Source organism: Haliotis rubra, unplaced genomic scaffold (assembly GCF_003918875.1).
Source record: "Haliotis rubra isolate DU_JTF1 unplaced genomic scaffold, ASM391887v1 Scf181, whole genome shotgun sequence".
NCBI classification, from domain to species: Eukaryota; Metazoa; Mollusca; class Gastropoda; order Lepetellida; family Haliotidae; genus Haliotis; species Haliotis rubra.
In genome coordinates this window covers 926,952-939,110 of record NW_025765792.1, presented here as the reverse complement: position 1 = coordinate 939,110, position 12,159 = coordinate 926,952, and the positions used below count along the sequence as shown (strand labels likewise).

The following is a 12,159-nucleotide window of genomic DNA, read 5'->3' as shown; positions in this document are numbered from 1 at the left end:
AAATCGATGGAAGGGAGATAACTCTAAATCTGTTTTTCTTGTCGGCAAAATCTAGCGATGGCTACAAAAAGATTTGTACCCGTGCTTCAAACAATTCAAAATTAACATTAGGGTGTTCGGTAAGATAAATACGTTGTTCACTGGTCCCTCGGGGCCTATGGGTTGATGTACCCTCGATGTTTGTTTATGTTCCCCTTCGGGCTCAAGGAACATAAACACACATCGAGGGTACGAGGGTACATCACCTATGCCCCCCTCGTGACCAGTGAACAACTTATAATGTACACCTCGGGATGATATGGCCTATTTAGTAGATACACGTCCATCAGCCATACCGCCCTAAGGTGACGTCATCAGGGCTTGATATCGCCCTACGGATGACGTCACCATAGGTCGATAGTCATCGGCTTCGCCTCGATAAATATTTAGAAACACCGTAAATTTCGCCAGGAAAAGGTACAGTGCTTAAAGAAAAAGTCAATTTAAATACAAAGTTAACTATAAAAGTCACGTTTTGTTGTTTTTTTCTTAATTTTACATGTCAATGGCATGTTCACTTGTGAACTACATTCACATTTATGACAGTTGGCAGCCGATATAACAGAATCCAGGATCAATTGTGAATTCGCCTGCGGCAGAGCCCCTAGTTATAGATAAGCTAGTAGAATTGGGCTTTAATCCTTCGTTCGCATCTTCGCATCTTCGTCTTTCTCCGGCGAAGTGTCCAGCAATCTGCTGACTTTAAAATTATAAAAATTGAAATTACCAACACATCCACAAAATAGTCTGGACACCATTAACGTATCATACTGAAAAATACTGTTCTTCCTATTACACGTGAAACACGGGTTCAGTTAGCCAGTTGTACATTAGAAACATCACACGACACATGCGAACCACATTCAAAACATGATCATTTCAATCGCCTGTTATGACAAGCATGACCTACTGAGGTGTATTACCCAGATTCCTCATGGGGGATAAGATTGTAAATGTATATTTTGTAATAGCCTAAATATGTACACACATTCAGATTCTGCAATTTGCACAAATAAATATTTGCATAAATTCAATACAAACACATTTATTGGTAAGAGTTCATTTTTTTTGTTTCCGAAACAATGGTTTATACATGTACAGGCAAACAAGGATAACTTGAGCACCGACCTGACAGTTGACCCGTAATAGCATGCATAAGTGCCGCTCACTGGCGCTTGCCATTGTTAGCGAAGAGGTCCCAGGTTGTCCGCAAGCAAGTGTAGCGCTACACCGACCACGTGAGAGTCTTATGAGCAAGGTGTGTGCAGCTACGCGCGGAATCAATTTCATCTTCATGTACTGCACGTGCACTAACCTACATCTGCGCTACCTTTCACAAACCAGAGACCATATAATAGATTATCTATTAAATGGTCTCTGCACAAACCAAATGGGTTTGCTCATTACCGTGCACCGCCTACTTCTCGAAAACGCGTTCTCTGCGCCGGTCCACGTTATCCTTGTTTGCCAGTAATTTGTTGTCACTAATGTTAATATTAAGAAATATATGCATATGAAACTTACCTTCAACACTCTGGCTTGCAACAACGAGCTCGTCTTCTTACTCAGTTGCCACCTTGAGCGCGAATGACAAAGCACGTGGTTTCAGTTGTGTTCGTGCAATGCATACCAAATGTTTTCGGTTGAGTGGTTTTAATGTTCAATGTCCCTTCATCTAGACTTTTTTACACTATTTGTGTTATCAGCTTTAGCGTGTCTCTACAATTCAAAATGTCACTATTTTTTCCAGCTAATAAGACAAATATCCTGGCATACAAAATGTATTTAAAATTATTTCATGTTTCTCCTAATAGCTATAATCAGTCGCCCAAACGCAACGCAGGGACAATTTGTGCTGGAAGAGTGCATTACATTGTGAAGGGGTGAGCTCTTGAAAACGAATATTCGGAATTTATTTTAGAAGCGTTAAACTTTAAAAACACCAATATAAATTTCAAAATAAATAATGCGAAATCCTTTATTCAACAAATTAATTATCCGCCGTATACCTCGGCGTACGTGTAAAATATTAACCTGAGCCCTCGCGATATGGCCAATATATATGTTGGCCATTTTGCTCGGGGCTCAGTTTAATATCTACTTCGTAACCTTATTGTATTTGTAATATCAATATCAGTAATAATACGAGTATTTAATCAAATGGCATTGGGTGGTGTCAAAATCTGGCTGATTCTTTTTACTTTCACCTTTACTAGCCCTGGGATAGCACTCCAGTCCGGCACCCTTACGTTTGGCGAGTGAGTGAGTGAGGTTTTACGCCGCTTCTAGCAATATCCCAGCCATATCGAGGCGGGGCACACCAGAAATGGGCTTCACACATTGTCGGGAATCGAACCCGGGTCTTCGGTGTGACGAGCCAACGCTCTAACCAGTCGGCTAATCCACCGCCCTCTTACTTTCTTATTAACAATATAGTTCGTATTATCGAGTACTTGTTGACATCCCGCCGCTGGAATATTGCTGAGTGCGGTGTAAAACTAAACTCACTCACTCGCTTGTTGATATCCCGGTGTATGGTATTTGCATCCTTTGGCCTAACTGGAAAAATCAGTTTTAGAGTTTGTCAACCTGAATTTTTTTTTATAATCTTAATTCTTTTACTGGTCAGGGGTCGCGTTCCTGTCAACGCGATAACAACATATGACTGAATGTCTGTCAATACTGACAGAACGTGTCAAGTATACTACCTGCGTGCACGATCTTGTGTCACGCTAAGTTTACTGATACGTGAAAACAGCGTGAGTTAGATCTAAAATGGTGTCAAAGTATCCACAAACACCATCCGAAATGTATACATTTTTCAGACGACATTTCTAACCGAGACAACCCTTTGATGTTACTTCATGAACTGTTACACTAAAAGAACACTACAGGCAAGCCACATGCTACTGTTTCAATTGTCCTCCATGACAAGGATGTGTTTTCGACAGGTGAACACACTATGGCGAATTAGATCGCGACAAAAAGGGTGTCAGAATAACGGACTATAATTATGACGAAAAACAGCTTTATAGCAATATTCCAGCAATATAACGGCGGGGGACACCAGAAATGGGCTTCACACATTGTACCCATGTGGGGAATTGAACCCGGATATTCGGCATGACGAGCAAACGCTTTAACCGATGGGCTACCCCACCGCCCCAGGGATATGTTGAAGTAAGATTTAAGAATACCACTTGTCACAGTGGTTACTTGGAAAGTAAGTCGCTAAGATTTGTTTTTTGTCAAGACAGTTTCGTGCATTGTTATGTTGTTTTGTGCAAGTGCTCTCCTTGAAGACTACTAGCAATCACGTCTTCAGCCTCGGTGATTTGGATAATTACGTGTCATCGTGACCCGGCGCGAGGAACTTTACTCATAACGTCAATCACTTGCAAACTGGATTATTTCCAGGTTGTTGTGTTACTAACTGAGGCGAAACATGAACCAACCAAACATTTACAAATAATTGTAAAAAAGAGCAGTGTGTTACGACAGTACAGTTATTCTGAATTTTTGAAAACGGCTTTTTACCTTGCATGTAACCAAGACGTTCAGGAAATCGTTCCCAATCAATCGTGTATATATGCTACGCCTACGTATTCTATTGTTTTGATTTGCATTGTTCAGACAGAGAATACGAGAAGCCAATATTGGTAAACGCTGATGGACGTTTTATGAATCATATCATCAAGAACAAAAGAGTAATCCGAAACTCTCATCGAATGCCTGAAACCAAATGTCATTCTAATTGCTGTGCTTTGTAAGACAAAGACCCTTAGACAGCACTAGAGGCTGAACACATTGTCCATAATGGCGACAATACAACGCTTCAGGCCGGCTTATCTGATCATCCAATTAAGAGTATGCTTCAAGTTGCATTTGCCGCGATCAGACTTTGGAATCTCCAGAAAATCTGAAGTAATGATAAAGACAAGGAAGTCTGAGCTGCGAGCAGCTCAATCAACCTGAAGAACTCCCAGTCATTCTAAGGGACATGGTCAGACAGCTTTGACCCTTGGTCAATCCGATGAATGTCCCTTTCCAGCGCTGTGATAAGATTGGGATACCTCTTATCATTGAAATCGCTTGGTCCGACCGTTCAATAGTATGTAATTCCATTAGCTGTGGGCAACGACGACCGTGCATTGAGGAAGCCCCTTTGACTTATACGTGCCCGGTCTCTATATCTGAAGACAGATATAGACTTATCGAAGAGAAAATATCTCATCTTTATCATATAAAGTAATTGCTGTATGAAGAATTTATGTAATTGAATTTCATGCTATGATTCGCCTTTACTCTAACTGAGCCGCACGTGACGAAAGCTTGGATTTGCAACACCCTAAAATAAAGGACTTTGCTGCGCATGTATTGACTTACAAAGATATTCGTTGAGAATCAATATCCACTTGACACCGTTAAATATGGTGGTGCTATTCGAGACGAATATATGTTGTGTTATCTTCTTCACAAAATTAATCATCATTCAGTCGGCGATCTAGTTTTGATAATATGAAATAATGTAATAACTCCGCAGAGGTGCGTGGAAATTGTATCATTAAGATTCTTTGCTAGTCGAAACGTTGGTAATAATACGTATCGAGCTAACGGACGCGTTGAGAACCAATGCACGCCAGAAACGACGCTTAACCCCTGCTCGCGCCTTGTGGAGAAAAGGGGTTAACAGATACTTATTTTAGTATGAAAACACTTGATATTATGAAGTGTCTATATGCAATATAAGATGTAATTGACAAATTTATCCCCTGAGTACAGATGCCTAGAGGCTTTCGTTTTATCGATAATATGGACTTGTGCGCATTGATTCGTAAGAGCGATGGTCGTTTGAAGGTAATGAGTCCACTGTCAGACGAGGATAGTGTGACATCTATTTAAGTACACAATGCCATGTGTGGGTACTCGGGGTATTTGACAAGGGACATAAACTGTCATAACATGGTGATAAAGGCAAGTGTTTGGACATTTCATTGGTGATACATTTTGATCAAATTTTGGAGGCCGCCTCCGTGTTGTAGTGGTTAGAGCGTCCGCCCGGAGAGCGGAAGGTCGTGAGTTCGTTCCCCGACCGCCTCATTTGAAAAGACGTTACATTTATGGTACTTGTTGGTCCCTAAACAACATTTCGGCATTAATGGGTACAACAAGGACTGGTCGTCATGGATGGAGTCAGTATAATGTGTCCCTGAACTTTTACTTCATCATGCTTCACTGCGGCATGAAATCTCAGTGAGCTAACCACTATAAAACCAGCTTAAGTCTGGGCTAGTACACAAAGAAATAGACATACACACACGCATGCACGTTGTCATATGAGGCGAAATATTCTGAATGCCCTGGAAGCGACGACGTTTCTGCCCAGTTTCACCTCACCTCATTATACGTGTAGTAACATTAGAAGCAAATATATTCCCAGTTAATTACGTAACAACCCCCAAAACACATATTTATCCAGCTGTTGTGAACTGTTAACCGTATATTAATTGCAAATATTGCTTTGTCTATTTATCATGCTGTTATGAAGAGAAAACCACTCTGCTGTTGAACATTGTGTATACTTGTAGATGGTCCGTGGCCTTCAGTTCTGAATAAAGATTGATTAATTGAGTTTCTTCCATTACTATATCTGCATTCATATGGCCGTTGGAAAGTTGGTATTTTTTAACAACAAATCTAACAAACATTTGGATCAAACAGTGTTTTTTCAAAGATAGAGAGTGCTTAGCCATCGCACAAAGGGAAATATTTATCACTTGGCGACTGACTGACTGACTGAGATTGGTTTTTACGCCGCGTTTAGCAATATTCCAGCAACATCACGACGGGGGACACCAGAGATGGGCTTCACACATTGTGCCCATGTGGGGATTCGAACCCGGGTCTTCGGCGTGACGAGCGAACGCTTTAACCACTAGGCTACCCCACCGCCCCCGCTTGGCGACGTTCGTAGGCACATGTGCCAAAGCCTTGTCTTAGCCTCATATCTAACTTAAAGTAAATAGTTCGCAACTAGTTTTGTTTGTTGCTTAACGACGCACTCAGCAATATTCCAGCTATATGGCGGCAGTCTGTAAATAATCTAGTCTTGACTAGACAATCCACCCGTCAACATTGTAAGCATCAATCTACGCAATTAGGATACGATGACATGTGTCACTGATGACATGATATCAGAGAGTCTGACCACCCGATCCCGTTTGTCGCCTCTTACGACAAGCATTGCTGCTGAAGACCAATTCTAACCCGGATCTTCACGTGTCTCGCATCTCGGTGATGAAGACACGTAGTATACTTAAGTCGGGGAATCACTGAGTTTGAGGTGTATAGGAAAATGTTAAGCCCATGAGCGTATAAGGCTTAGAGATCAAGGATCAAGGATTCGAACCCGAGATTGTCGGATCCTGATACGCATCTACTCAACTGAAATAGTTTGTTCGTTTGTTTGTTTGATGTTTAACGGTACGCGCAGCAATATTCCAGCTAGATGACTGTAAATATCTGATTCTTGACCAGCCAATACAGTGGTTGACATCACGAGCATAGATCTACACATTTGGGATACGTGTTATTCGTTGCCATATGCACTGTTCTGTTCACAGACCCGTGAAGGTCCGGGTTAGAATATTGATCTTCAGTAACTCATGCTTGTCGTAAGAGGCGACTAACGGGATCGGGTGGTCAGGCTCGCTGACTTGGTTGACACATGTCATCGGTTCCCAATTGCGCAGATCGATGCTCATGCTGTTGATCACTGGATTGTCTGGTCCAGACTCGATTATTTACAGACCGCCGCCATATAGCTGGAATATTGCTAAACTAAACTCACTCACCCACTCTGTTCACATCCCTGTTAAAGACAAGTGGGTACTTGTACATGTTTAACTACTCACCAACCAATCACTATGTTACGTCACATACGTTATTAATGACAACAGAACACTCTAATTACCATATTCAAGATGAACAAAAAACATCTGTCAAATATCCATCACACTTGAACATGAGAACGCCAATTGTCTTGGTGTGCAAAATGTTGTGCAAAATGTGTGCAAAAAGTTGCCCGTCAAATCCGGGAAATGGCTAGAAGACACTTAACGACGTGGGACGGTGGGGTAGCCTAGTGGTTAAAGCGTTTGCTCGTCACGACGAAGATCCGGGTTCGATTCCCCACATGGGTACAATGTGTGAAGCCCATTTCTGGTGTCCCTCGCCGTGATATTGCTGGAATAGTGCTAAAACCGGCGTAAAACCACACTCACTCACTCCAACCAATCGTTGATGCTTTGCGAATCGCTTATATGTACTCTGCTATACAGACATGGAACTTTGTCAGGTACGGGGATTTATCAGGCTGAAACAGAATCCTGCTTTTAGACATTTCACCCTTTGAAGATTCGGGTTGGGATTTCTCTGCAGAAACTCATGCCTATGGTAAGAGGCGACTAACAAGATAGGGTGGTCAGGCTCGTTGATTTGTTTGATGCATGTCATCGTATTCCAATTGCGCAGATCGATGCCCAGGATGTCTGGTCGAGACTTGATTATTTACAGACCCCCGTCGTAATTTAGTTACAGTATTGATGAGTGCAACATTAACAAACAAAACGTGGTTTGACGCCACAGGGTAAAGTCTACCAATAAACGCCCATAAGGAGATGTACCCGGAAGTAAACAGAAAGGTGGAAGTCTGGCCCCAACTGATGGGCTTCTGTAGTAAAGAGATTACGATAAGAATGTGTGTGTGTCTATGCGTGTGCGTGTGCGTATATGTGCGCGCGTGTCTGCGAGTGTTTTCAAATGACGACTGCTAGCTATCGATATTTTCGAGCCACGAATACTTGTCGTTTATTGTTTATTATTTATTGTTTGATGCTTAACGCCGCGGTCAGCAATATTCCAGCTATATGACGGCGGTCTAAAAATAATCGAGTCTGGGTCAGACGATCCAGTGATTCACATAACAAGTACTGATCTACACAAATGGGACACCATGACATGTGTCAACCAAATAAGCACTCCTGACTTTTTGATCCCGTTAGTCGATGAATACTATTTATAGTCTAAAGGCATGACGATTGTATTGACTTAATGGAGTACGAGATTTGTATTTTGGTCAACAAGTCTCTGACCACCTGTTGTTTTTCATTCGTTCTTTGGGGTCCGATTAGTTTAGACGCACCCCTCTTCACTATCTTTGGACGTCTGTTGGCATAGTAACATGGATGAACTGATGGGATTGTAACTGATTATCTATGTCAATCAGCAATTGGAGATCAAGTATATTACGCTCTGGTTCAACCGTTATAACCAGCACTTAAGAGACCAGTTGTTCACACTTTACCTCCTATGTCTTCACGCCCGTTAGAGTTGTCGATTGTCTACAGATAAGGGTACGCAGATGGAATTGAATACCAATAGCATGAAGCCTGTTTCTCGCATTTAGTGTTGAGTCGATTGTTTCCCGCCCCGTAGGTGTTAGTTGGTCTATCTGACAAAGCAGCCTCCACCACATCGTAATATAAAGTGTGTGTTGACACAGATGCCAGCACATAAGGCGTGTATGCACCGCACATAATTCTGTAAATTTGTTTTGTTTAACGCCGCGCTCAACAAAATGTACCTGTTGTATGACGGATGTGTGCAAATAATCACGTTCGGACTACCTAAACTAGAGACTGATATTATGAACACCAATCAAAGCATTTACAAAACAACGACCTGAATCAACTAATGCAGGGAGTTTGGTCATAGGATCCCGCTAGTCGCCTCTTACGAAAAGCATGGATTGCTGAAGATCATTTCTAACCCGGATCTTCACGGATCTACTGTATGAAAAGTAAGTCGTTAATTCAAATACTGGTTACACTTGTATCCACTAGGACTGGACGGGGACCCTGTCCGAAGTGCCCTTAGCACTACGGCAGGCGTGGACCATGGCTTATAATCATCATAGCGCTAAAGTCAGTTTGTGGAACCGACGCCCTTGACCACTTTCCTGCGTCTTCTTGACCCAACCGGTCGGTCCTGCCATTAGTTGGACCGTTTGTCAAATACCACATGTGGTCAAACATTAATAACGTATGCCACAAGTGAGACGTTGGAAGAATCTTTAGGGGACCTCGCACGATGGAAAACGTGAAATCTTGAGAGTGAGAAATTTTATGTTACTAATCAATAAACTCATACTGACACTAAGTGGTAATGGTCTTCCGAATAATTTAAACAATGACGTTATCAAAACATATTTTAAAACAAATATATATTGATATTTTCTCATTTCAATATCCACTACATAGAGCTAAATTAAATTGAATACCAGTTTGAAAAGCATAATCCATATTTAACCCAAACGACTCAAACTTGCCATCTTAAAACAAATATTTTATATATCTTGAAGATTAGAATATTAGACGTCAAGAAAATGAAAGAGGTTTTGAAATAGGTTAAAATGTGTCTCAATATTTACCCCTGTGTAGACATAAACCTAGCATTGGGCTAGATCCGACACATAAGAGGGTATATGTCGATTTACTGTGGAATTGTCCACCTTTTGGTTTCCTGATTAACACATGATCTTACCAGTCCCTTACTAACCTTGGAAATGTCACTTCAGCGTGCATTTAAATAGGTCTTGACAGCAATCTCCAGATGCCGTCCTTCCATTGACGATTTCCATGACCAGGGTCACCGTATTAGCAACCAGGGAGGGTTCGATCAACCGGATATTCTAATTGGTCATGTCTGTACAGCTCATCCGATCGAACGCACTTCGGTGTTTGCAAGTATAGTCTCCAATCTGACCAAAGTCCACTATTAGCTCATCTCACGACCACCATCGTATGCTTAGCCTTAGCTCCAACCTGTGAACCAGTTAAATGATGGAACTTTTAACGGATAAGAAACGACAAATTCACAACTTCAAGGTAGCTTTGATCTCTAACGTTGACCTTTCTTCAGATACTTTAGGGACGGGTAAATTTAGAAAGTACATTTCATTTGTACGACTGATATCACTGTTTGAAAATTGAAGGCTTCCCGTGTTACGTGTTACTTAGAATACATTCTTGGAAGGTACAATTTTCCAAATGTCTCCGCAAGGGGTTTCAGAAATGGGCTTGACGCAGTCTGGAAAAGATAACTGTTTGCAGGATCAACATGAGCTGGTTAATGTTGCTGCGGTTGTAATCTACTTCGATCAAACCATGGCTTGTAAGGCGATACCGAGAGACTGCATTGTGAAAATCATGCTCTTCTCTTTTCAAACAATAAACCGTCCATGGTCGTATTCGACCAGAGTGACACGACATCCTTATCACAACGTCTCTCATCACCCAGTATGTGCCTTCCAGAACTCTACGTTCCTAGCTCGACAGCTCCTGAAAGTTCCCCAAGATCGGCTCTCCTCTTTTGGAAAGAAAGGTTTTCAGCATGTCGCGCCTCTCCTGTGGCACTATCTACCGCTTCAAATCAAACTCGCCCCAACCCCAGACTCTTTTAAGAAGGTCCTAAAGACGTTCCTTTTTACTAAATCCTACAATTAACTTTTGCCCTATTTCTGTAAATAGTTTTAATGCGCCATGATAATGCATCAGTAGGTGGACACAGGAGCTTTACAAATATCCACTATTATTATTATTAACACTATGGAGACTGACAGGGAGTGCACTAGAATGATGCTGATGAGAATGATATGAAATGTCCTTAAGGTGATGTCTGTACTATACTCATCAGCAAAAGAAACGCAAGTTTCGAAAAAATAAAATCTCATAAAAGTAAGCGTTCGTGTTTATGTCTTCTATTTAAAAACTTGAAAAAAGCCAGAGTTGTGTTTCTTTTGCTGTTCAGTATAGTTGCCAGCCTGTAATACGTCAGAGTAAAACATGCCAGTGGAGTGATCTCCCTTAGCTCCTGTGTAATGGCCGTCATGCTGACCACATGGTTCAGAATTACTCGTTTCGATATCAGTCATGGGACTATTAGAGCGAACACGCTTGAATTTCATGTTATAGGCAGACTATATCCCGCGAGACAGGATTATTCACTATATCCGTGTTCTTAGCTCGTGATATTGATTTAACACTTTCGACATTGACCAATATGCCCTCAGAATAAGTTTTGCATCACTGTAACATTTGTGGCGTTGCATAACACTCAAGACTGTCTTGCTCAAAGGTAAAACCATTTAACCGTATATATTTAATACCTTCATCCGTTTGCCTCAATCTGTAATTCATTTATAGGTTAGCAGGATAACGTTATATTGATAGATGCAGTTACAACGGGCGGTGAAATCGAAACATAGAACAGGGGTGCGATTTCTTCAGTAACTTCAGTAACGTTTCGGAGAAGTTTACGTTTAGATTCCACCTGGAACAATATATATATGATGCTGAATAAGACAAACTCCTATGTACATAGCAAAAAACATAAATTGCCGACAAAGTATTAAGTTACCTTCGGTTTGGTAATCTAAATATACACCTTTTTTTCCTCCTTTCAGTAGAAGGCACTCAATACTATTTATAACACCGAAAACAGAAGAGGTGAGACATTTTCGCCTTAATTTTCCTGTAAAATTCAACATTTTACCATGTTGAATGGTAAAAATGAGGATAATTAATTATGCACATGACATTGAATTTGTGGTCTGCTACATGTTCCTTACTAATTTAAGAAATTTACCAAATTGGACGATTCAGTAATTTATTAATTTGTTCCATAAACCAGACCTCCACACGGTGTGGAATTCGTTTGTAAAATACAAAAAGACGCGAAAGAGTTTTCGTTTTGCTTGTTTTTATAATTTCCCTAATGTAGAACACTTACATTGCCACTTCCAGTGAAACCTTTTCTAAATCCTGCACCATACTTCAATGGACGCTGTAAATGGGTTTCACGCTTTAATTCAATGGTAGTACAAATAGTGTGCCAATATAATACTGACTGACTGAGTTTAGTTTTACGCCGCTTTTAGCAATATTCCAGCAATATCACGGCGGGGACACCAGAAATGGGCTTAACACATTGTGCCCATGTGGGGAATCGAACCCGGGTCTTCGGCGTGACGAGCGGACGCTTTAACCACTAGGCTACCCC

General features: G+C 41.2%; 1 long non-coding RNA gene across 1 annotated transcript; it reads right to left on the bottom strand.

The window, feature by feature from the left end:
* Positions 1–507: 507 nt before the first annotated feature.
* On the bottom strand, positions 508–1,659 carry LOC124273503. The gene is made up of 2 exons (XR_006897666.1): positions 1,564–1,659; positions 508–739 (listed from the first exon to the last, which is right to left on the bottom strand). It is a non-coding gene; the product is annotated as an uncharacterized LOC124273503 (long non-coding RNA).
* Between the last annotated feature and the right edge of the window lie 10,500 nt (positions 1,660–12,159).